The 22,562-nt window shown below is 38.8% G+C and overlaps 1 long non-coding RNA gene across 1 annotated transcript in view; it reads left to right on the top strand.

The window, feature by feature from the left end:
• The first annotated feature begins 692 nt into the window (after positions 1–692).
• The window catches only part of LOC117388458 (uncharacterized), a 35,064-nt gene continuing 13,194 nt past the window's right edge, over positions 693–22,562 (top strand). Inside the window, exons 1-2 of the long non-coding RNA XR_004542834.2 lie at positions 693–815; positions 8,306–8,445. This is a non-coding gene — a long non-coding RNA (uncharacterized LOC117388458). The remainder of the gene's footprint in view (positions 816–8,305; positions 8,446–22,562) is intronic.

The following is a 22,562-nucleotide window of genomic DNA, read 5'->3' as shown; positions in this document are numbered from 1 at the left end:
GTGTCCCTTGCAATAACACCATACAAAATCACCACACATTAAATAGGCTAATAAACATCTACCAATAAATAAAGGCACAAAATAGCAATATGTAATAATTTTCAACATTTATTTTGTCTTCATATTGTCTTACCACAGGCACAGAACAGTGCCTGACTATAATAATGAAACAATACTACTCTATATCATCCAATGAGCTGCTCGTCACTGTAATAACACAGAACCAGCCCTAGAGTCTGGGTAATATCATTTACTGTGATTAATAAGAGTGACATCCAGGAGTCACATGGTATAAGTGAGAGCTGCTTTGGTACCAGTGAAAGTGACCTCCGTGGTGGCAGCAGCCTGTGAAGTGGAACCGTTTTGGCTCACACTTGACTTTTCCATGATCAGGCTCTCTCTCACTCTCTCGCATTGTTCACGTATCATCAGACACAGTTCATAGTCGAAGCAACACGTTTGATTGCCTGCGTGCATATGGCTTTACTTTAGAGATGAAGTCACAATGAGCACGTTAAGTGCAGATCCACCATGAACACATACAATTAGAAGCTGGACTCTTTTATAAACACTACTTTACATGAGGTATTAGCTAGTGATAGTTTTTTTTAAATCATTGTAACCTTGATAATTTATGGACAGACTTTCCAACCTTGCCGTGACGTCATGCGCCAAATCCCGTGCGCTCCCTTGAGCGCGTGGTCGTGAGCACATGGAAGTGCGGTCGAGATTTGTGTCTGGGAGACGCGACAGATCTGGAATATTCAGGAATATAAAGCACCATACAGAAGTAAGAAAAGACATCGGACTGGCAGGTAAGTGGACTTTGTGTGCCTAAAGTGCGCTTTGTGCTTTATTTTGATCATTTGATCTGTTCAATTTGTTTAGAGAGCTCTTGTGCCATAATGAATCCAGCCTGCTTATCGCCCACATTTTTAGCCTGTAGCCAAAAAAAAACCCTCAAGTTGAAAAACTAATTGTAAGATTGTAACGTTTTAATGCGCACGTGGTGTGAGCCATGCTGTGGCATTCTGTGTTATTTAGGCTTGTAATGTATTTGTTCGTTTCTTGTGAATTAACACATTTAGAATAGGTAAGTGCTGATGGAAAATGTTTTTATCAACATCTTTGATCTATAATCTTGAAATGATAATCGCTGACAGTGATAGTCCCTTTTCCTAGAGATAGTAATGTTGAATACTTTGTTGTTTTGTCTTATCTGGCAGTGTTAATGGTGTGAAGCAGAACTGTAGAAAGGACAAGTGAAATTATGCAAATATATGCATATAAAGTGTTACTATAGCATTGTGTAAAGGCATTACTCTGCTTTTGAGTGTAGAGCAGTGAAGGTGGTGAGAGCAGAGGCGGCCTCAAAGGATGGGATTAGAGTGGCTCCATTGTGGCACTGTGTGGGTGGGCAGGGCGCTGCTGTCTGGCTTTAGGGAAAGTGTCATATGGAAGAGACTAACCTGGGTTCAAGCAGCCTCCATGACAACCTGCATCCTCCCCGCTGACATGCTGCCCTGTTAAACTTCAGCACAGTGCTCCCTATAGCTTTACATATCAGCTTGTATAGAGGGGTTGAATCTAAGGCCAGAAGATGTCTAGACTGTTAATCCAACTCTAGAAATGATGTAGGCCTATGTAAAGTGGCAATCTCTTTTAAATTAAATGTAATATCTATGTGTATTCATTCTGGGCTAACATGTAATTGTGAAACATCTGCCTTAAAATAAAAGGCATGATTGTTAAAGTCTTTTTTAAAGGAATTTATGCATTCTTTGTCCATAAAACAAAAAACAAAAAACCAAGTTATAGCTATAGTAAATCTATTTCCTTGCATAAAGTGATTTCAATATTAATTTGTCATAAATTTGGCCATATGCCCATCCCATTTGTGTCCATCTTTTATGTTATGGGACTGGAACAATTGGCTCTCTGCCTCATAATTCAACTATAAAGGCTGCCAGCCTTTATCTATTTCTTATCTAATGTTAATCTTAATAATACTATTGTACTGGCCCATTAAACCTAAGAGCACAGGTATTTTCACTTTGGTCAAAATACTGCACTCTTTACAAGTTTAGTACAGTCGATAAAGGGTTATTGATCCCAAAGAAACATTCTGAATTTAAAAGTTGCTGTACCCCAATTGCCTGTCTGCTTCTCTCCTCCTCCTCCAAGTGTATATATTCCCGTCTGCAGCTGGTTTGCCTTGAATCTCCTGCATAATAGACCATCTCATTTCAGTTTTTTTCAGACAAAATTTAAAGCCAAACCTTCTGGCTATACCACAAGGACTCCACACATACTTAGAGAAACTTCAGAGGCTCAGGAATACATGGAGGTGGTCTGTACTGTGTAGTTATAGTTATATAATGTGTTTTTCGTTGCTCAAGATGGAATAGATTAAGTCCTCTCTTTGTCTGCTTAATTTGACATAGCTTTTTATATCAGATGACCTCACTTTTCTATATTGGGAATATGACTGCTTATTTGAATGTTTTATGTTTATACTGGCGTTAGTGGAGTTGCCAAAGTTCAGTGTGTTACTAGGCAGCAAGCAGATTGTTGTTATCATTACTGCATGTGACAAGCAGCGTTAGTGGCGTAGTGGATTGAGTGTCCCTCCCACCAATCAGAGAGTAACCGGTTTGCATGTGTAGTCTATACAGGAAGGACATCCAACATTGACACACAAAGTCAACAAACTGCCAAATCATAGTGTATCTGGCTCAGTCTCAATTGGAAATAAAGAAATTTTAAAAATAGGGATGCGCCAATCCAGCCTTTTCTGTTCCAATACGGATGATGATACTATGGCTTTAAGTATCTGCTGATACCAGGACTGAAAATATTATTTATTTATTTCCTTTAAACACATATGGTATATAGTAAAAAAAAACTGTCCAAATGCGTTTTGTAACTGTTATTTATCATACATAGTAACTACAGTAAAGTAACTACAGATGTCCCTCCCAGTTGTGTCGATCTTTTATGTTATGAGACTAAGACAATTGGCTCACTGCCTTGAAATTCAACTATAAAGGGTGCCATTTGCTTTATCTATTTCTTATTTAAATTGTCTTCCAAATGTGTTATAGTAACAGTCCAAATGCAGAGGATTTGTTGACCCATAATTCTTGAGCATCAGGTGACTGTTGGACAGCAGCCATACTGTTGAATAATTTCACTGCTGCCTACAGATATATAGATTTAAATATTCAGGAAGTATAGTGTTATGTATGGAGCAGAGAGGGGGAGAGTGCGGGAGAGCTGGGGGCACTGGGCTGTGTCTGGCTCTTATGTAACTGTATTGGTCCCTCTGGTGAATGATGTCAGCAGTAACCTCATCGGCTTTTACAGTAAGATGCAGGCACACTTCCAGTATAAAGCATTACTGCGGGTTACTGAAGAGATGCATAGAACAACTGTTTAATCGCTTGTGTGTGATATGAACTGAGACATAGTATATAAGCAGCTGTTAATAAAGACTGCACTGGTAAAATCATTGCTGTGCCCTCTGCAGCAGCAATAGTCTGCAAGAATGAAGAAGACCAAGGCTGAAGAATGAACAAATTGTGATTTAAAAAAATCTTCATCATTACAGTATTTATCATTTATTATCTAATAACCAGACACAAAAACAGAGAGGGTAAGAAATGTTTTTGGATAACAGGACTAAGGCTCCATAGAAAGCTACTTTTACTACTAGGCAAGGCAAGTTTATTTGTATAGCACAATTCGTACACAAAGTAAGTGCTTTAAACAAAAAGAAAGACATTAAAATCACAATATAAACAAATACAAACATAAATAATCATCACGAAACTAACATTAAAAGTGTAGAATAAAAACCTTTCAGCTATTTGCACAGCTAAACAGAAATGCTTTGAGCCTGGATTTAAACATTGTCAAAGTAGAGGACTGTCTCATATTTTCAGGAAGACTGTTCCAGATTTTAGCTGTGTAAAACTGAAACGCTGATTCCTCATGTTTAGTCCTGACTCTGGGCACCAGCAGGAGGCCCCTCACTGAAGTCCTCAGTGCGAGATTGTTCATATGGCACCAGCATGTCAGAGATGTCCTACTACTTTACTAACTGCTAATTACAATACTTGGATGGATATATTCATGTGCTAATAACTAGCTCACTCTGTGATCTCAACTTGAAATGGGAATGAAAGCTTTCTTGATTCGTCTCTAGCTTTTTTTTGCACACTGCACCTTCATAAGTTAAAGCATCTGCTCTATATCCTTGATCCAGCGGCATGAAGCAGTGCAGGCTCAGAATGTAGATTGCGGCACATGGAAAATGTCCTCACAATCAGGTCAGCCTGTTCTGTATGCAGGGAGTCCCCACACCACAGAGCTGAAGTCCAGGCGGGACCAGGGCACCCTCTGTCATAGGTTTGGTGTTGTCCCTTATCTGCACAAGAGACCAAGGACACAGCACTTTTAAGGTCAGAGCAGAGAAAGTAGTGGAAAGTGCTGTCATATCAATTCTTCTGCCTACCACAACTTGGGTTCAACAATATACCTTTTACTTTAGATGATGTAGTATATTCACATAGCAGAATTTTAAGGGAAAAACTTTCATTTTGATCAAAATTATTTATTTACTTAGATGTTTGTCTTCTCAGATGATACTAATAGGATTACACTGGGGCCTGGCTCGATGCCAAAGCAGTGATTGATAACACTGGCAGCACATGGCATATGGAAAATGTTCTGCTGTAATGAGGCATAGAGAGCTTTACTTAACTTTGAGTTCTAGATTGAGCATAACCAGCTTAAACATGTTTACCTCTACACAAAAATCTAATGAATATGTATTCTCTGGCTCTAGGGCAAAATATAATTTTCATCGCAGAGTCAGAATTACCCAGCAGCGTTTCAATCAGTTACACTGATGGTCTGTGTGTGAAACATGTCGTCTGACCTCCTCAGAGCGTCCCAAAAGTACCCAATGTTCCTGAAGCTTTAAAACAGCTATATATGCCAAATCACCATGGCAATTTAGTCTGTCATGAATACTGCAATTTACATGAGGGAAAATGAGCGGCAAATCCAGTCACTGACACTACTCTCAGAAATTTGGGCTGCAGGAAGCTTCCTGAAGCTCATTCTTTGTAGAGGGACTATATAATGATCAGTTTCTAATTTCCATCGCATGTTGACTAGAGGCTGTGCTACAACGTCGAATTACAACAGAAGAGCATGATCACTGTTTGATCAAATATAAAGAAGAATCTCTCTCAAAGCATAGATAAATATGTGTCATAATAAATATGTGTGCTGATTTTGAGCATTTCAATGCAAAAATATTTAACCAGTGGGAAACACATACACAGGTTTTTTGGGTTTTTTTGCTAGCATTATGATATACAACTACTTTGAGCAATTCTTACTGCTTTGCTCAAGCACAATGCTTTTGAATTGGGTTTGAGTCCAGTCGAATTGACTTTCTCATTTCCACTTGATACAAATATACATGCAGAAGAATGTAAAAAGTATCTGTCTGCATGTTGCACTGACAGCTTGTATTTCTGTGAATGAGCTTTGGTCACCAGCTCAAGTGTGTATGTGAGTATGTGGCACTGAATCACACTAAACTAAACTAAACTAAACAGAGCCAAAGGGTTGGACTTCCCCAGTCCCAGCAGAGACCCAGAGAGAGAGAGAGAGAGAGAGAGAGAGGGGTTGCCCACATGTTCTTCAGCTATTGTCTCCAGTTATTCCCTGTCCCTTTTTAGTATAAGACAGGTGCAGACCAAAAAGCAATATTAAAAGGATTAAATCAGGACTAAACAATGGCTAGGTACTAGGAACCAGCTTTCTATGAATTCCAAATGAACATATCTTAAAATACAAACCCAAATAATGTGGTTTTGAATTGTCATGTCTTCCAGGCACAAACCCAACAACTTTCCGCCTTTGAACAGCAGCACTGGGACAGTGTTGTGGTTCTTCCAGTTGCCTCCCTTTTCCTCTTCCCAGGCTCTCCACGGGTGCCATGAGTCAGAGGCCAGACCGATGGGTGCGTTTGATTTAGTCGTCAGCCCACCTCAGAACAAACTGCGGGACTGACCTACATAACTGTGTTTATGTGTCGTGCCATTGTTGGAGTGGTGCTCTTGAGAGACTGCCTGCCCACACGTTTAATAAGTGGCTTTCGGGCGTCCATTGTTGACCTGACAGGCGAGGAGGAGCCCGGAGATGGATAGACATTTGTGTTTACCCTCCGCACTGACAGGTAAAGCTTATGTGGGCTGTGTTAAAAAGACTGAGCTATCTGACGTGTGTGGCAAGTCCAACCAGCCTGAACCTCTTTTTGGCCGGTGAATCTATTTTGCCATTCAAATTTGGTTCATATGGAAATCTGCCATGTTATTGTGCCAGAAACGCCACAGCTATTGTTTTGTGGTGGCATTGGCACAGGTGGAAGAGTGAATTGTATGTAGGTGGAGTTAAAGTGTTGATTTAGCTTCCTGGAATGAAAAAGATGCCCAGTATTATTAATTATTTTTTAAGGATATGAATCTCCCTGGAGACTCACTGACCAATCATAGTCTATTTGAGAGAAATTGGGGAAAAGATTGAAATGGATTGACAGTACCTGCTCACACACCAACTCAGAATTCGGGCTAAACCAGAATTTAACCAGGATTAGAGCAGGACTAAATAAGTCTACATCAGGCTCAAAGCAGGACAAGTATAAATGCACCCCAAACCTCTGTGAATGGATGTTGATGGTTCTATTTCTCTATTCTGAATAATAAGATGCAAAATGAAAAATCTAATTGAAAACACAGTTTGAATGGTTGTAATTCACAACATTTTTAGTTATCAACTTCTGAGATTAAATGGACAGGTTATTTCTAAGTACTGCTGACAATTTATGCTAATGAGTTTTTGCAGCATAACCTTCTGAAAAGTTATTATCAAAATTGCTTTCTAAAATTTCTTCCCACTTTGAAATGCACATCAATTAGTATAATCACAAATGTATTTACATTTTTGTACCATTGTACTATTAGTTGTAGTCAGTGTAGTCTTTAATCTGCTACAGAGTGACCAGTCCATGTACGTGTTACCAGACAACTTCATGATCCCTGTACACGCTGAGTGTGCCATCGTTTACTCCTCATTACCGCAGTGTTAATGAAATATTAATAGTGTTTCGTCATTGGCCTGGCTCATCGGGGGTCAGAGGTCAGTTGCTGTCTGTCTGCAGAATTCATTAGCCTGATTTAAAGCCTCCGCTAAAGGTTAATGTGGTGGCTCTCCACGGCATCCCCATACAAGTGGCAGACTGGCTGATCACTGGATACAACTTTATAACTTGCACAGTGTAAGAGAAGACCAAACAATTCAACTATATCTTTTTCTTACTCTAGGTTGCAAGTTGAGGTAAAGAATCCTGTTTTAATTTCAATAAAGAGGGCTATATACTGTTGGAATAAAAACTTGTGGCTTGAAGAAATACATTGGAATATTTGTGTGTTGGCACTAGAGATGTTGTTTTAAGTTGAGCTTTACTTATGTCTTTATCTTGTCTTCATAAACCTTCTTATAAAAGCCATATGTTTTTTGTTTTGAATAAGAAAAAAAATCAAATCAAGTTGAAAGTCGGACTTGGCATCAATCAATACATGCTAAATAATTTTTCCTATTCAGAAGAAAAGTACCTGCACAATATGAATAAATATGACTCAAATGTCACGGGTATCCTATTATTTTAAAGACAATAGATGCGTATCAAGCAAATTTACCATTATCCAAATGATTTCATAAAGATTGTGGTGTTTAGAATGTATAGAATTTTGTTTATTTCTTTTTGTGCATTTGATACAACATTTAAGCCATGGCTAATGCGCAATATCCATTCCTATTTGGCTTTTAGAAAACATAACAAGAATATCATGAGAATCATATATGACTTTTTGCCTCTTTTGTTGACAATGCTAATTGTTTCTACTTCTGCTTATTACTACTTTTGAACCTCTACTATTTCCACTACTAATTGTACAACCATCACTATTAGTTTTACTATTAGTACTTCTGCTACAGTGTCTCATTATAACCTTATTATGAGTATGGAACTTCTTTTGACACTTGTGAAGCCAGCAGGTTTCTATTTACTATTATTAACTAAAGCACATATTCAGTATAGTGCAGATACAGTAGCAGCAGAGGACTCATCAGTCTTGACTCTTGACCAAATGTCTGCAGTGACTGTTGGGAACAGGCCGTATTACTTTCTCACCTCCCCTCTGTCTCTCTTCATTGTGTGTTATTTTAGGCCATGTGTGAAGGGCCCTTGGTGAGTGTTGGACGGTGAGGGGGTCCTGGGACGTCCTCTGAAGCCCTGGTCCTGTCCTCGCGCTACCATGTTGTCACTCCAGTTATCTGCAGGAAAGAATGCACCATGCCATTAATGAGGTGAGGAAAGTAACCCCCTGGACGTAACAGACAATAGAGGGGATTTGTAGAACGGGGAAGACAATCCAGGCCCCATCTTAGTAGTAATAAAATATACAATTGGGGATGTTACTACAATTCTATTTTTTATATCAGGATCAGATGAGAGTGCACATTTTAAACACAATCAGAAGTATTGATCTTTCAAGGATGATTGAATTCTAAACTGCTAAACTAATGCAAGAACCCTGCGCATGTTTGTAGTGGTCTAAACTACACTGTTAACATTATTTCAGACACACGCACTCTTATTTATCAGATTTTGTCATGCTCTGAGTGACATGCTCTTTTTAACCAATCACCATGAAATGAGAACGTTTAGAAAAGGCAGAAGTCACCTGTTAAATGCTATGTAATGATATTAACTGTGCATGAGACATGAATGAAAACTCTCCAGGCACTAAGTACAGCCAAGATCAGTTTTCAAGTTTCAAGTAGATGATCTAGAATTGGTGTTCACTAATGCTTTGCTTGTATTTTCGCATTTCTCATCTTTATTTTTAAATACTTTTAAATAATCCTGTGAGCTCACCCCTGTTCGATATGTCCCTGGGGTAGTTTGGAGTATCTCTCACCCCCTCCTATGTAAGTCAATAGCCTGCCATCCGTGGACACTGATACTCTGCTGAATCATACTATAAAAGTGCTCCTCCATGTCTCCGTCCCTGTCGTTGGCTGCACCCTGTCACCCGTGGCACCCTCTTCTCTCTGAGGACGGGTCTGAGCTGCTGGAGATGTGGCACACAGACTGCCAACTGGGGCTAAGGCTGCCTTCAGACTAAAAATAGCCCTACATTATAAAATCAATGTGGATGCACTTTCAAAAACACTGGGGTGTATGTAAGCTGGTGCAGTACCTTCTATTGGTACGTTTAGTGCCCTTATAATAAAACTTAGATTTCTGCTGTCTTTAGATGTGTTATTATTTTAAAAGGTGTAAAATCTAAAACTATGAGCTCTGCAGGTTAAAGTAATGTTTGTTTATTAGTGCTATCATGAATGGTTTTCCACACCTCTTCTATTGACTTTGTGTTTGTTGGAGGACAGTTGTAAAAACAGGACGGTGACACCTCGTCAGTGTCCCAGAGCCCAGCAGGCCCGTCCTGCTCTGATTAATGGAGCTGTCTGCTGCCTGAGTTTAGAGCAGGCCTGTAGTCCCCCCTCTGAGCACATTTTATTCACTCACAACAGATGGGCCCCCTGGGGCCCCTGGCTTTTTCACACCTCTCTAGTGCTCGCAGTAGTACACAGCTCCTAGACAGGTACTTCACCCACAGATGACCGCTGCCAGTCCTCCTCAGACAGGTCTGTCTCTGACACTGCAGATTGCTGCTCGGAAACAGCGTCTGTCTCTGCTCATCTCAGACTATTACAAAGAGCCTCACTCTGCTTTATTCCTGAATTGTTTATTTTCCTACCCACAGTACATGATGGCACTATACACATACGTGTGTTCAGATATGATTATAATGCTATTATGATTTAATGCTGACAATAAATCCTATTTTCAGACTGTTTAGCGTTCTTGAAGTGAACTATTTGGGCTTTAGTGTGTATTGTAGATTATAGTAAGCTGAAAAAACATCACTAAAAAGTAAGCAACTAGTAAGTAAATAATAAGCTAAAACAACATCAAAACACCAAGTCAAGGCAAAAGCGTATTAACAGCCTCTCTTATCACATAGGCTGAGTATTAAGTATCACGTTTATCTAAAAGTGAAAGTATTTGCTTTAGTCAGACATATTTGCCAGAACTCATTTTTCTTGTGAAAATTCAGCCCTCACACAAGGCTATGATCCCATTTTGCCAAAAGAGACAAATGTGGCACCAGAACCCTGAGTGCCGTGCCATGCTTCACCAGGCTTCACCAGGCTTTCATTCACACAACAGATGCCAGCCTTCACCAAAGACTCCTAATACATTTTACATTAACACGACTTTGCCTGAACACTGTAAGAGTTACAAATGAGATTCTTGGTTGGTACTTAAGATTTGTGGCTTACCTCTGCTGTTGTGGAGTTGGTGACTGTTGTTGTTTTCACTATCAGAGAGAAGCAGTGGCCAGTTCAGTTGCTGCTGATGTACCACAGATTATAGTTGCATATAACGGTGGAACCAGTCCAGTAACCAAGCTCTTTTTTTTTTTTTTTTACTGAAAATTGAATGATTTGACATAGACTTGTGTTGTTTTTGTCAGTTGGTCAGTTGCCCATTAAACCAAAGCAGTCCAATCTTTGTTTTTGGAGCAGAAATTTTGAGATTGTGTGATTATTCAGGGGGTCAAATATAATCGTAAGAAGAAACATAAGACAATTGTAATCTTAATCGTGATCATTTTAGAAGCAAAATTAAGTCATTGCAATTCCAAAAAGTAAACCTAAATGTAAAATGCATCATACATTGTACAGAATTGCTAAGCATTAATACTCGCAGTAATCGTAACACTCAAATTGGATATTGTGATGCCTCTCATTGCTAATGTTGTGTCCTTGGGCCTTGATACCATACATAGTTTTGTGTACCTCAAATTTAGGAAGAATAACTCTGACTTTGAGACACTAGCTTTTCAGTTGCTTATTTTTTATGTCAACTCAAGATCTGTGGCAGTGGCAGTTGGTTCAGCATTTGTTCAACCAAATGATTGTCAGTTTCCTATCTCCTACCAGTACATGTTACTGTTGTGCCTTTGAGGCCTTTTTCATTTCTTTTGATTAAAACAACTTTTATTTCATGTGCTTACAACTTTGATCTGATAATAATTTCAAATGTAATTGAATCAACTTGAATAAAGTTGACTTAGTCCAGTCTTTACTAACTTGAATTTGAACTGTAGACTGAGTGAGTAACTAGTACTTCATCTTTCCCGTAATGTGAAAGATTTCTAGTGAATAGTTTAACACTATCTTCATCCCTGGCCTCTGTCCATTCTTGCCATGCCGTGTCTAAAGCATTTCCGACAGGGGCTGCAGATGACACACCTCCAGGATCACAAGAGTCACTAATAACTTCCTTTTCCTGATTGTTTTTCAAGCATGACGTATGTATGAATGGACCATGCGCCAGTCAAACAGATGCTTGGTTTAAGGGAATTAGGCTTACAATGTAAACAGATGGAGGATTACACACAACATGGCATACACACGGCTTTACAGTTTTGTTCATTCACAAGTGAAATATTGACTATGATTTTGTTTTGGCTCACGTGCTTGGTTATATTCCATATTTTATAATGCATCAGCATTTTGGTATCTTGCCATCACAGGAGAACTGAGAAGAAGATGAAGATAGTAATCACATCATATATATATATATATATATATATATATATATATATATATATATATATATATATATATATATATATATATATATAATAAAAAAAAATATGGCAGTAGAAGGTTCATTGTAAGGTGTAGGGGGTTTGGTAGACACAAGAAGAAGCCTGGACAAGAAAAGGTTTATGATTTAAAAATGAAAAGTTGAATAGGCCTGCACAATTTGGCTGATTAAAAGAATATATATATTTTATACTATTTAACACATTTTCTCAAGTCGTAATAGTGATTAGAGATGCAATGTATGTTTTTAAAAGTAGGATTCTGTTCAGAGTGCATATTGTAAACAACTCCAGGAGCATTAACATTTGAGCAAAGACCGAAATATGAGCTGATGAACTAAAACAATAAACCTTTAATTTGCAGAACATGTTTGTATAGGTCTAAACTACAGGTACAACAAGATTTTTCTATAAATATTGAACTATTTTGTTTTTAGAAGGGACATTCTCTTAAACAATTGCAATAATTGCAGTATTGCTTCAACGCAAATTACAATTTAGATTAGATTTGTTTGGGCAGCCCTACTTTGATTTGCCAAGCCTTTCATTCGGCTTGGCTCCGATGGCCCATTTACCCCCAAAGAATCTCTAAACACTTGCGCACTTGCAGTAGTGCCTAAATGAGCCCTTGGTGGCTGCTTTCATGTATTACTCTGTTACCCTCTGCCCTTCTCAGCTGATGCTCCTGCTTTGTGTGGAATGCCCTCTCTGCCTGGCCCAGTCCGCACCTCTGCTCTGCCTAATCTCCTGGACTGGAGCCAGACCCTAAACGCACAGATCCCCTCTTTTGAGCAGAGACAGCAGAGTCAGCAGAGTACCTCATGCACGCTCCCCAGCCTCACGCGCACACTCACACAGACCAGTCCGCTCCATGTCCTGAAAAGGAGGTTATTACGGGCTCACGTGAATGTGCCTGGGACTCATCAGCTCCTTGAGGTGTTTTGTCTAAGACTTTTTTCATTCATTTACCTCACAGTGGGAGAGGAGCTGTTACATTAAACAAACAAGGGGCTGACATGTAAATATTTAGCCTTCAGCGTTCAGGCAAGTTCAAAGCAGGCGTAGGAATGACTCTGGGAAATTTTAATCTCAAAAGAAACTCTGATAAAGCTTTCACATTTAAGCTGCTCCAAGAAAACTAGGATAAAAACCTTAATTAAGCACGATTATCCATGCTACACGTTTAGGCAACAAACCTTGTTGCTTTTTTCGTGGCAATGGTCTACAAATATTGCTACTAAAGCGGAAATGTACCTACAAATGTACCTTTTTAGGAAGCAGGTCCACTCCAATCTAGGGATGTAAAAACAATAATATCTTGGGCCATTAAAATATGTCAAACAACTCTTTGCATAAATTAATTGTTATGGCGCAGTAACAGCTAAAAAAACAGGAACTATATATACAATTATCCTATGCTCCATTTCAGTGCAGTCTATACTGTTATTCTTTGGATTATGACAAAACCAAAGGCTTGCCAAGGCATTTTAAAAGAAAAAGGTAGCATATATTGCAATATAGCACAAAATATCACAATAAATATCATACCGTGAGGTGCATAATGTGGAAATAGCATACAGAGAGATATGGATGTTACAGCCCTACGCCAATTTGGGCTGGCTGTTATCAAAATATGCTCTCAAGAACTATTACTCAGTATCGATATCAGGACTGAAAAAGCGGAGTCAGTGCATCGTTATGCTGATTATGTCATACACATACTTCTAAATACTAGATATTACCATCTTAGAGGTTAAAGGTCCCGGTCAGAAGTCGTGCCCGGGGGTCATGGAGAACTATTTGAGGCACAAGTTGCAAAACCTGGGAACGTTCCACTGTCTGTCCGGTCATTTTGGTCCCAGAGGTGCCGACCTTTCCTTTTTTGCCTCTTTAATAACTGTCAACCTTGTGAAACTATGCAACCATTTTGGATCCACTTGACTGTTTTACAGTTCATCCTGGTTGCAGATGAAAGCGGGAGATAGCAGTCGTTCTTAGAAGTTCATCTGTGAAGTATCAGCGTGGTATGTCTGATTGTCAAAGGAAATGGAGCCGTAGGTGCTATAGTGATAGCCGTTATCTTGTCAGCTGCTGCCCTATGGAGCTCCCAAAATATACATAAATAAAAATATCTCTCTTGACATTGACATAAATCATTTACTGTGAGATCAGCTGGTTCACACTTGGGTCAATAAGTGGATAGCTTCACTAAAAATAGCTTGCGAAAATATTTGAGATTTTTTGTACCCTGTAAATTGAATCATTGGATTTCCGTTTTTAAAAAGTATGCAGTTATCAATGTGTGTCTCGATGTGAGCAGCCTGTTGTTCTTTTATTGCATTTGTCCTAATGAGTGGAAGTGGAGATGAAAGAGCGAGCGGATGGTGGGATTCCTGGACTGTTCCAGAGGACAGGGCCCCTTGTATCATCCACAGATAGACATTTTATACAGATCATATGCTTCTGTGTCATACAAGAATTTCACACTAATGTACTTTTTATACAGGAAGTCGAGAAACAAGCTGCTAGGTGCTTTCTGGGCTACACCGTGACCTGGCATGACCCTGGTTCAAAATCAGTTTTGCCCAAATAATGCACTAAAATTCTGTCGCAAAAACACAACAAACCTCCAGCAGAAATGTCATATTCCAATGATGACAAATATTCACGATGCATTCTGTTACTGGAATGTGAAAATGTATAGATTTTTATCATTTGGGGGAATGTATACCTATACACAGGGCGTGACTTGATTAATGACCAAAGTTTGGCACTCTGGAAGTTAAAAGTTCAAAGTGATGTGTAAAGAAAATCATTTGGACCCTGCTCTGCTCTAGAGGTCTTATACTATAATAAATGAACTTTTGTCAACTTTTCAAGGTTTTTGATGGTCTTCAATCAGGTTTAGTTTCATTTCATTTACACATGTTGTGTAATCTCATATTTAGTCTGCCACCCACTGTTATACACAAATTTGCAGTAATCCATGAAGCTTCTCTGTTGGGAGATAGATCGACAAAATCTTGAAATTGTTTTGGATCGTCCCGATGACAATATTCAGACGTTCTTAGCAAATTAATCTTTTTGCAGCTTTTTTTTTTCACAGTATTGCATTGCAATATATCTAAGATTCTATTGCGATATTATCTTTTTTTTTTTTTTCTTTTTTTTTTTTAATATCTCTCTCGTCCACATACCATCTCGTCAACATATCATATTACTACTAATTTGGGTTGTCAAAAAATACCCAGACCCTAATCAATACTAAAACTTGTGTAGAAGCTAGATACTAAATGAACATATCAGTAAAAAAAAATAGAATAGTCTTGATCTGTATTCAATCTAAGACCACATAGTAATGAATAATAGTTCTTTTATTATCGTTGGCATAGAGTATCGAAACTTTACCTTGGTATCAAATAGTTAGAAATGCTAGTAAAATGACAACACTACTAATGCTAATCTACCTGCTAATCTATAAAATGAGTTTTAATACTTGAAGCAAATACTATTACTCCAGCTGTTGTGTGTCTGTAAATTAAGCATGGATGAATGGAGTTAGTAGATAATCCTTCATGTATTATTCATGGGCAGCAGCTTGTTGTGGAATGCGGTTACTGTTTCACTTTTACGAGGGCAGATCATGTGACACATCTGAGGGAAGCCCACAAGTGGCACTTTGACTCAAAATGACCAAAGGAGTCCAAGCTGCAGCAGTAGCAGCTGTTCTATAGGACCATCAGCCTCAAAGGTCTTGCTGGATGAGAGTCTACAAAAAAAAGTGATGCTATTTTTTTTAAATCTATAAAGTTAATAAGCAATGGCAAAACAGTTCAAAAAGGTCACCACATACCACTGCACAAGGGCAAAAATAGTGGATGCTTTATAGGGCTGAACGAGCATTGTTCAGTTGTTCAATTTTGTCACAATTTAGGTTCTAGTTGCCATGTAAACAAATTAAAACTCTCAGGAAATGATACATTACCGACCCAAATTATCAGTGTTAAATCAGTTTGCAATTTATATTCTCTTTTTAGGAGTTTGTGCAGTATTTACACTTGAAATATCTATTGTGCCACTATCACTGCTAAAAGGCATTTTTACATTTAATATATACTGTTTGCTTGGATGTAATCTAGTAACATTGCTAATTGTGATAAAACCATAGACAGAAATAATAAAACCTACTTATCCTTCATCTAGGTTTCTTTTTTTTTTGGCTGTGATAAGAGTAAAACTAAATAAAAATTTTGTCGTGTATCTAGAAGGACTCTATACTTTAACATTATCCACACAATCCAAGAACTACACCCTGCCATGAGCCACATGCGCCAATCTCAATCAGAGCCACTTCGAGATTCAAATTTTAACGGCCGAAAGTTCTCCCCCAGATCAACCAATGCCTGAAAAAACAAGAAAACCGTGTCCATTCATCAGGGCCCCTGCACCTGTTGAGTGGAGCGTACGTCTTTGTCCCCTCTTTTACGCGCTGAATTTACAGCCCTCAGCTGGGAGCCGGCCTTCTACGGGGGCCGCTGTGGCAGAGCAGCTGTGATGATGACTTCACTGACTCCTCGTGCAAATGCCCCCCCCCCCACTCCTCTTCGCCAAGTATACCCCCACTCCCACACACACACTCACACCTTGAACCTGATAGCATCTTGATTCGCCACGCAGCCTGCATCAGCTGTTCACTTCGATCCAAGACATTTCAAAGTAGAGATGAAAAGCAGCATTCATTTCTCAGTACCGGTTTGGTTTTTTGACTTTTTGAATCGGGGCAGGAAGAGCTTTCAAAAATCCCCCTTAATAATAAAACACATTTTTTGGTGACTTCTTATTAGCTTTGTGAATGTGTAGTAAAAGCAGGTTCGATGAGGGCTGGGTTATGAATGAGTGAATGAGGAAGCGGGCAACAGCTCGTCTTGCCTGCTGGCCTCTCCTGGAGCAGCTGTGGGTCAGTGTGTCAGTGAGTAATCTCTCATACACACACAGCACTAATGAGCCAGGAGCACAGAGGAGCCAGGAGCACCGAGGTCTGGCCCTGAACTGCTCTGGCTCTGGTGCTAAGTGACAAGGCTTCTCTGCTGTATCCTCTGAAATCATACACTGATGAAATTTTTCTTTGGGACATGAATCATCCATTATTTACTGTCTGTCAGGTTAGGTTTCTTTCCAGTGCTCTTCTCTACCACTATAAACATGTACAATAAGCTATGAGTGAGTTGAGTCGGCAAAAATGTAAATCTCAATTTTTTGAATTATTATCCTGATAACAATATTTAGACAAGTCCTAAATCCTAAAGAAATGTGTCTTAAATGTATTAGTTGAGGTTAGGGTATCAGGCAAATGTGAAGTGATTATAAAATTGCCCTTATAAGTGCAGAAATATCAATTTATACTCGTATTTGGAGGCTTACAACATACATTTTTCCACAATTTTCATTTCCATTTTGTTTTTGCAGCATTTTTATTAAAAACAGTATACTCAAAATTTGGATATCTTCAAAACATCATTCACACTAGTATCACAATGCCTTATTCAGTTAGGAAAAGTGTAGAAAGTGTTTTGCTCAGTAACACACTGGCAGCCTTTGGGTTTATATAAGATCATCTCAACTGGGAAAATGCAGGCTATAACCCTGGTGGTACCCTGCCCAAAGTGCATATTGAATACACTCAGTATATGAACCAGATTAAGGATGTTGTACCTGATTTTTACAGTCTTAAAGACATGACAAACAGAAATTGTTCTTTGCAAATGGTTTGCAATGGCCCAAAGATATTCCTCACTTATCATATACCAGGGGTCTCCAACTTGTATCTCAGAGGTACTAGTTGCTCTCCATCTGCTTCCAAGTAACTCGCCAAAAGATTTCTGAATTGTACATATGGTGCTGAAGAACTCAAATTTGCTAAAATGAGTAGCTCTCTGGTATTTTCATTTTGTTAAGGTAACGCTCCGGAGGAAAAAGGTTGGAGACCCCTGCCTTATACATTCTAAGCATCGTAATTATTCACAGCTTTCACAGACCAGAGCGTAGGCCGGTCACGATAAATGCTATATCAACTTATCATTCATTACACAACAGATGGAATGATACCTTTTGGGGGTCAATATTTATTGTGAGTACTTTTTGATTGTACTACTGGGGAATATTTGGTTAATTTTCTGTACCACAATGAGATTTCAGTTGCAGAACATTGAATTATTAACTTCTAGGACTCATTACAGACACAAATAGACACAAACTAACTACTTAAGAGCATTTAGTTATTTATTTGTTATTCATATTTTTCAGTAAATTTTTTTTTTTTATCATTTTGAATACTTTATAATATTTGATAAAGAATGGGGGCAGTGTGAAACATAGCTAAGTGAACAGGATAGGCATATCAAATAGCAGTACTTTTGGTGAATTTACTAAAGTAGCACTTGGCTTTGTAGAAAAATGAAAGCACCAGTTTCCAGCACTAGACATTTCAGAAGCAGATGTGAGGTTTGAGTTGATAAGAATGACAATAAAACCTGTGATAGGTCAAAAACACTTCATTTGCCAACTCACCTTAAATATGTTTCAAATGGCAAACCAGTCAGACCGAGCCAAGACGATAGACTAGTATTTTTTCTTGTCCCTTTATTGGTCAGAGCGGCCACTGCCACTGAGTCAACTTCACCTCAACCCACAGCGTCCCTGTTGCCTTAGACGTGGTTATGAATATTAGGTTAAATATGTGAATTGTCTTATGATTCATTTTGTGTCGTAGTGTCCAGTGTGCTTGTCAGCTCATTCGGAATGGGATGAGACACAATTACCTCAAGACGAGATGCAAGGTAAGGTCCACAAGACAAGATTTTAATAATTTATAGTGGAACAATTTGAAGCTTTTCCCTATTTTTTATTTTATCTGCCATTGTTATTGCTTTTTGTAACTGTGACTTTAAAGGAGCTGTATGTAGCCTATGATCAGATAAAAAAAAAAAAAGAGGTACTACAATCACAACTGAACCTAGCTTACCAGTGCCTTAACCTGCAGATGCACATTTTTCTCATTTTTAGTATACAGCATGTACTGCAGAAGCAGAGGCACTGATTAATGCAGTGCTTCTCAATTATTTTCTATCATGCCCCCCCCCCCCCCCCCCCCCAAATATCAAATAAAAAAATACAATTAAATAAACATCAAATAAATACATTAAAATTAAATAAATATCAAAATAATACATTAAAATTAAATAATATCAAATTAAAAACAAGTAATTTAGCAATTTGGTACGCTACCTTATATGATGCTCAGTGCTTGCTGCTTTAAGTGACATTTACAAAGCGGGATAATTGTTGCCAATATTTGGCACGTTTACGCTGAAAAAACTCCAGCGGAGTCAAGGTGAAGCCAAGTGCTCCATACGCTTCATGAGACTTCCTCGTCTTATTTTTCGGGTGACTTTACCTCCGTCTACATCCGCCTTTCTTTTCATCCCTGTTAAAATGTTTTCCATAGTGTCTCTTTAGTAAAAGTGTTTCTTGTTCACTGCCCTGTGTCACGATCTGGGGGGCGCGCCCCACTATTTGAGAACCACTGGATTAATGAGTCAATTTAGGTTTAAACCAACTGGATTTCAGTATTGAAACTGGCAACCAAAATGAGCGACTCATGTGAGGCTCATTCTTCTGATTGAAGAATCGTCTTGAGAACAGTAACCCCAAAAAAATGGGACATCATACCTAATGTTTTTGTAATTAACAATTGTAGTGATGATTTATTCTTATCAGTAAAAGTTATATTTGATTTGAACATGTTTACCTCATATCTGGGCACACAGATGTATAGATTTATGGTTTATGTAATTTAATACCCAAATTTCCTTTAACTCATTAACAAAACAGTTCAGGGCCAGTAAAAAACACATTTGCAATATCTATTTTATCTGTGGCTCGAGATCTTATCTCTATACCATCCTATCTTATTCCCTACAAATAATTATACCTAATCCTCCTGTGTGGTCATCATGTCATCATGCCAAGATATTTCCCTCTCCATTTTTTTTCTCTGATTGACCTTAAACGTGTTGGCATGGTCAAGAGGTTTGGGGTAATGAGCTTGTTGTTGTTGAGAGACTTTCCTCTGATGGGGGCCGGGCAGCTCTGTGGTCCTTACATTCTTTTGGGTTCACGTTACAGCGCGGATGTGGAGCAACTGGAACAGGCCGTGTTTAGTAACGCCTGACTCAAAGGGGCTGACGCTGCTCACAGTCACAGGCAGATCGCATGCTCCAGCCCCATACCATGACTCCAGAGCAGGGATTTAAATAGCGGAAGAGGGAAGAGGACTTCGTGGAACTGTGGTACTCAGAAACCAGTCATGATGGTGGCTACAGTCCAAGATGTGAACTTTAGCATAGGGATATGATATAAGTTTAGAGCAGAGGTTACTTAGAATTATGTGGTGGTTAAATGGGATGTAATTGCAAAAGGGACAGTAGACTCACGTGTAAGGAAATGGGTAGAATCATATATGTCATTGGTAACATTTCTAAAATAATTTTTCAGTGGTTTATATAGGTTTATATATACATATAACCACACCACAAAATCTACATATTAAGAATTATAGAATTTGTAGAATTTTGGTGGACGATCCATCGCCTGCTTGTCTCCAAGGAGATGTTATTTCTTGACCTAGAATGTTCCAGAATGTCTTTATCCTAACTGCAAATGGATTTGCCTCTCCACAGATCTGACCTGGTTGTGCCACTTGCTTGTCTTCATAGAAATAATGTGTTTAATGCCATACTGTTGAACACTCAAGACAAAGCAATCATAATATCCATATTCTGTAATGTTATTATGTCATCTGAAACCCAGAGAGAGTAAAACTGACTTCCTCCTAATTTACATAATATATTCAAATGCAAACTTTACCTAAGACGCTCTTTTTGAGATCATTATTCCACCCATACACCCATTCTCCCTGAAGCACCCACTTGTCCACTCCATTTAGATCTGCATTTCTTGGGTGACTTTCTACTGACGATGAGACCAGTAGAATTAATCATTGGAGGAGCAGGTTGTTTTTGAAGGACATTTAGCCTCTGACTCTAAGGAACCAAGAAACCAGGCCGATGTGTGGCGTCCGAGGAGGAGGCGGTGTGGAGCGCAGCCAAGCTCTGCTCTGTGGTGACCTATTGTGGCCGAGCCTATCCCTCCCAGCACATTTGTTATCGTCATAGTGACCTGCTTTTCTCCACATCAGAGGAGCGGTGTGTCTCCAGATTGGGCCACAATGTCTTTGGGAAATGTCACGCAAGCTTGAATGCATACCTGAGTGTTTTAGCTGGAGGCAGCCATGAGGTATAGCGTCTGTATTTTGTATATTTTTGGAGTATACCGATAATGATATTCAGATGTGGATCTGATAAAAATGTGTTTAAAACATGTATTTAAAGATCTGTTGTATTATATCATTAATTTACATTTTGTTAATAGTAAAATGTATTTGTTTATTCATTATATTATATTCCTTCAAGCCACAATATCGCATACTAATTATGTCCCCTTTGTACGGTGCGGTTTAAATAACACAAAAAGGGAATGATATCTTCAAAACAACTCACAATATTTCAATAATCAGCTCACCTGGATTACCACTTGATGACATCATACAGTGGTACCAATTGTTTTGAGCTCTTGCGAAGAAGATGGATGACTCAAACATGCAGAATAATGCAAGACCTAAATCCACTGGCTTTGACTTTTCCGTCATAAACTGATACAAGTAAACTACAACAATAACACATTTACTTGCTGCAAAAGTAAATATGACAAATTGCAAATAATTTATCATTTTATGTCATCATCGCCCACTCATAGTTTTAGCTGGGCTGCTGTGTGCTCTTTGCCTCTTATGGTGTATAAATAGCAAGCGTGCTTAAATGGAAGTGGGATCAGCGATATGACAGCATCCCATGAAGCATCCATGTGACTATAGTTTTAGCAAAGTGGCACTGTGGAACCGACCCAAAATGCCAAAATAGTGGCCGGGTCACGTGAACAGACCGGGCGTGGTGCCAGTGAGGTTATGTCTGTTGCCACCTCACCCACATTCTTCCTAATAGTGTGTCAGAGCGCTGGAAATACACCCTTCTTCATCGACACACACATTTTAGTCCCCACTATGTGATGAATACCCGCTCATTGCCTCCAGAGAAAGCCCACATCACAAGGAGCGCACCTCTAAGCATCCTGCATAATGCTTTAAAAATAGAGCCATGATGGAAGTGCTCATAAGGCCAAGAAGTTTAAATGCTTTGTGTATGAGCTAAATTATATTCTTGTGAAGTTAGGAATGTCGGGTAGATGCTGTACTGTATGAATAGATGAGTGAATGATGCAAGACAAGTCAATTGAATCTGCCTGGTGACTAACATTTGGAGGGATAGTATCTGTGGCAAATATTTATCATATTTTTATATCAGTGGCAGTTGGGAATACAAGTACACTGAACGAACATTGAAGATCAGTAGACCAGATGATTTTGGATGATGTTGGATGTTCCAAGGTCCCTACTCTAAGAGACCGTTCTTTTGCTGTAGCTGGTCCCAGACTCCGAATCTTTGTCTGTGAATTAGAACAGCCCAATCATTAAGTATTTTTACATCTTTATTGAAAATTCATTTGTTTGCACTGGCTTTTAACAAAAGCTGAGTGGGACACTTGTACTGTTCTATCGTGTTTTTG

This window comes from Periophthalmus magnuspinnatus, chromosome 20 (genome assembly GCF_009829125.3).
Source record: "Periophthalmus magnuspinnatus isolate fPerMag1 chromosome 20, fPerMag1.2.pri, whole genome shotgun sequence".
Lineage (NCBI taxonomy): Eukaryota > Metazoa > Chordata > Actinopteri > Gobiiformes > Gobiidae > Periophthalmus > Periophthalmus magnuspinnatus.
The sequence above is the reverse complement of the archived record's forward strand: the minus strand, read 5'-3'. Positions and strand labels throughout refer to the sequence as shown.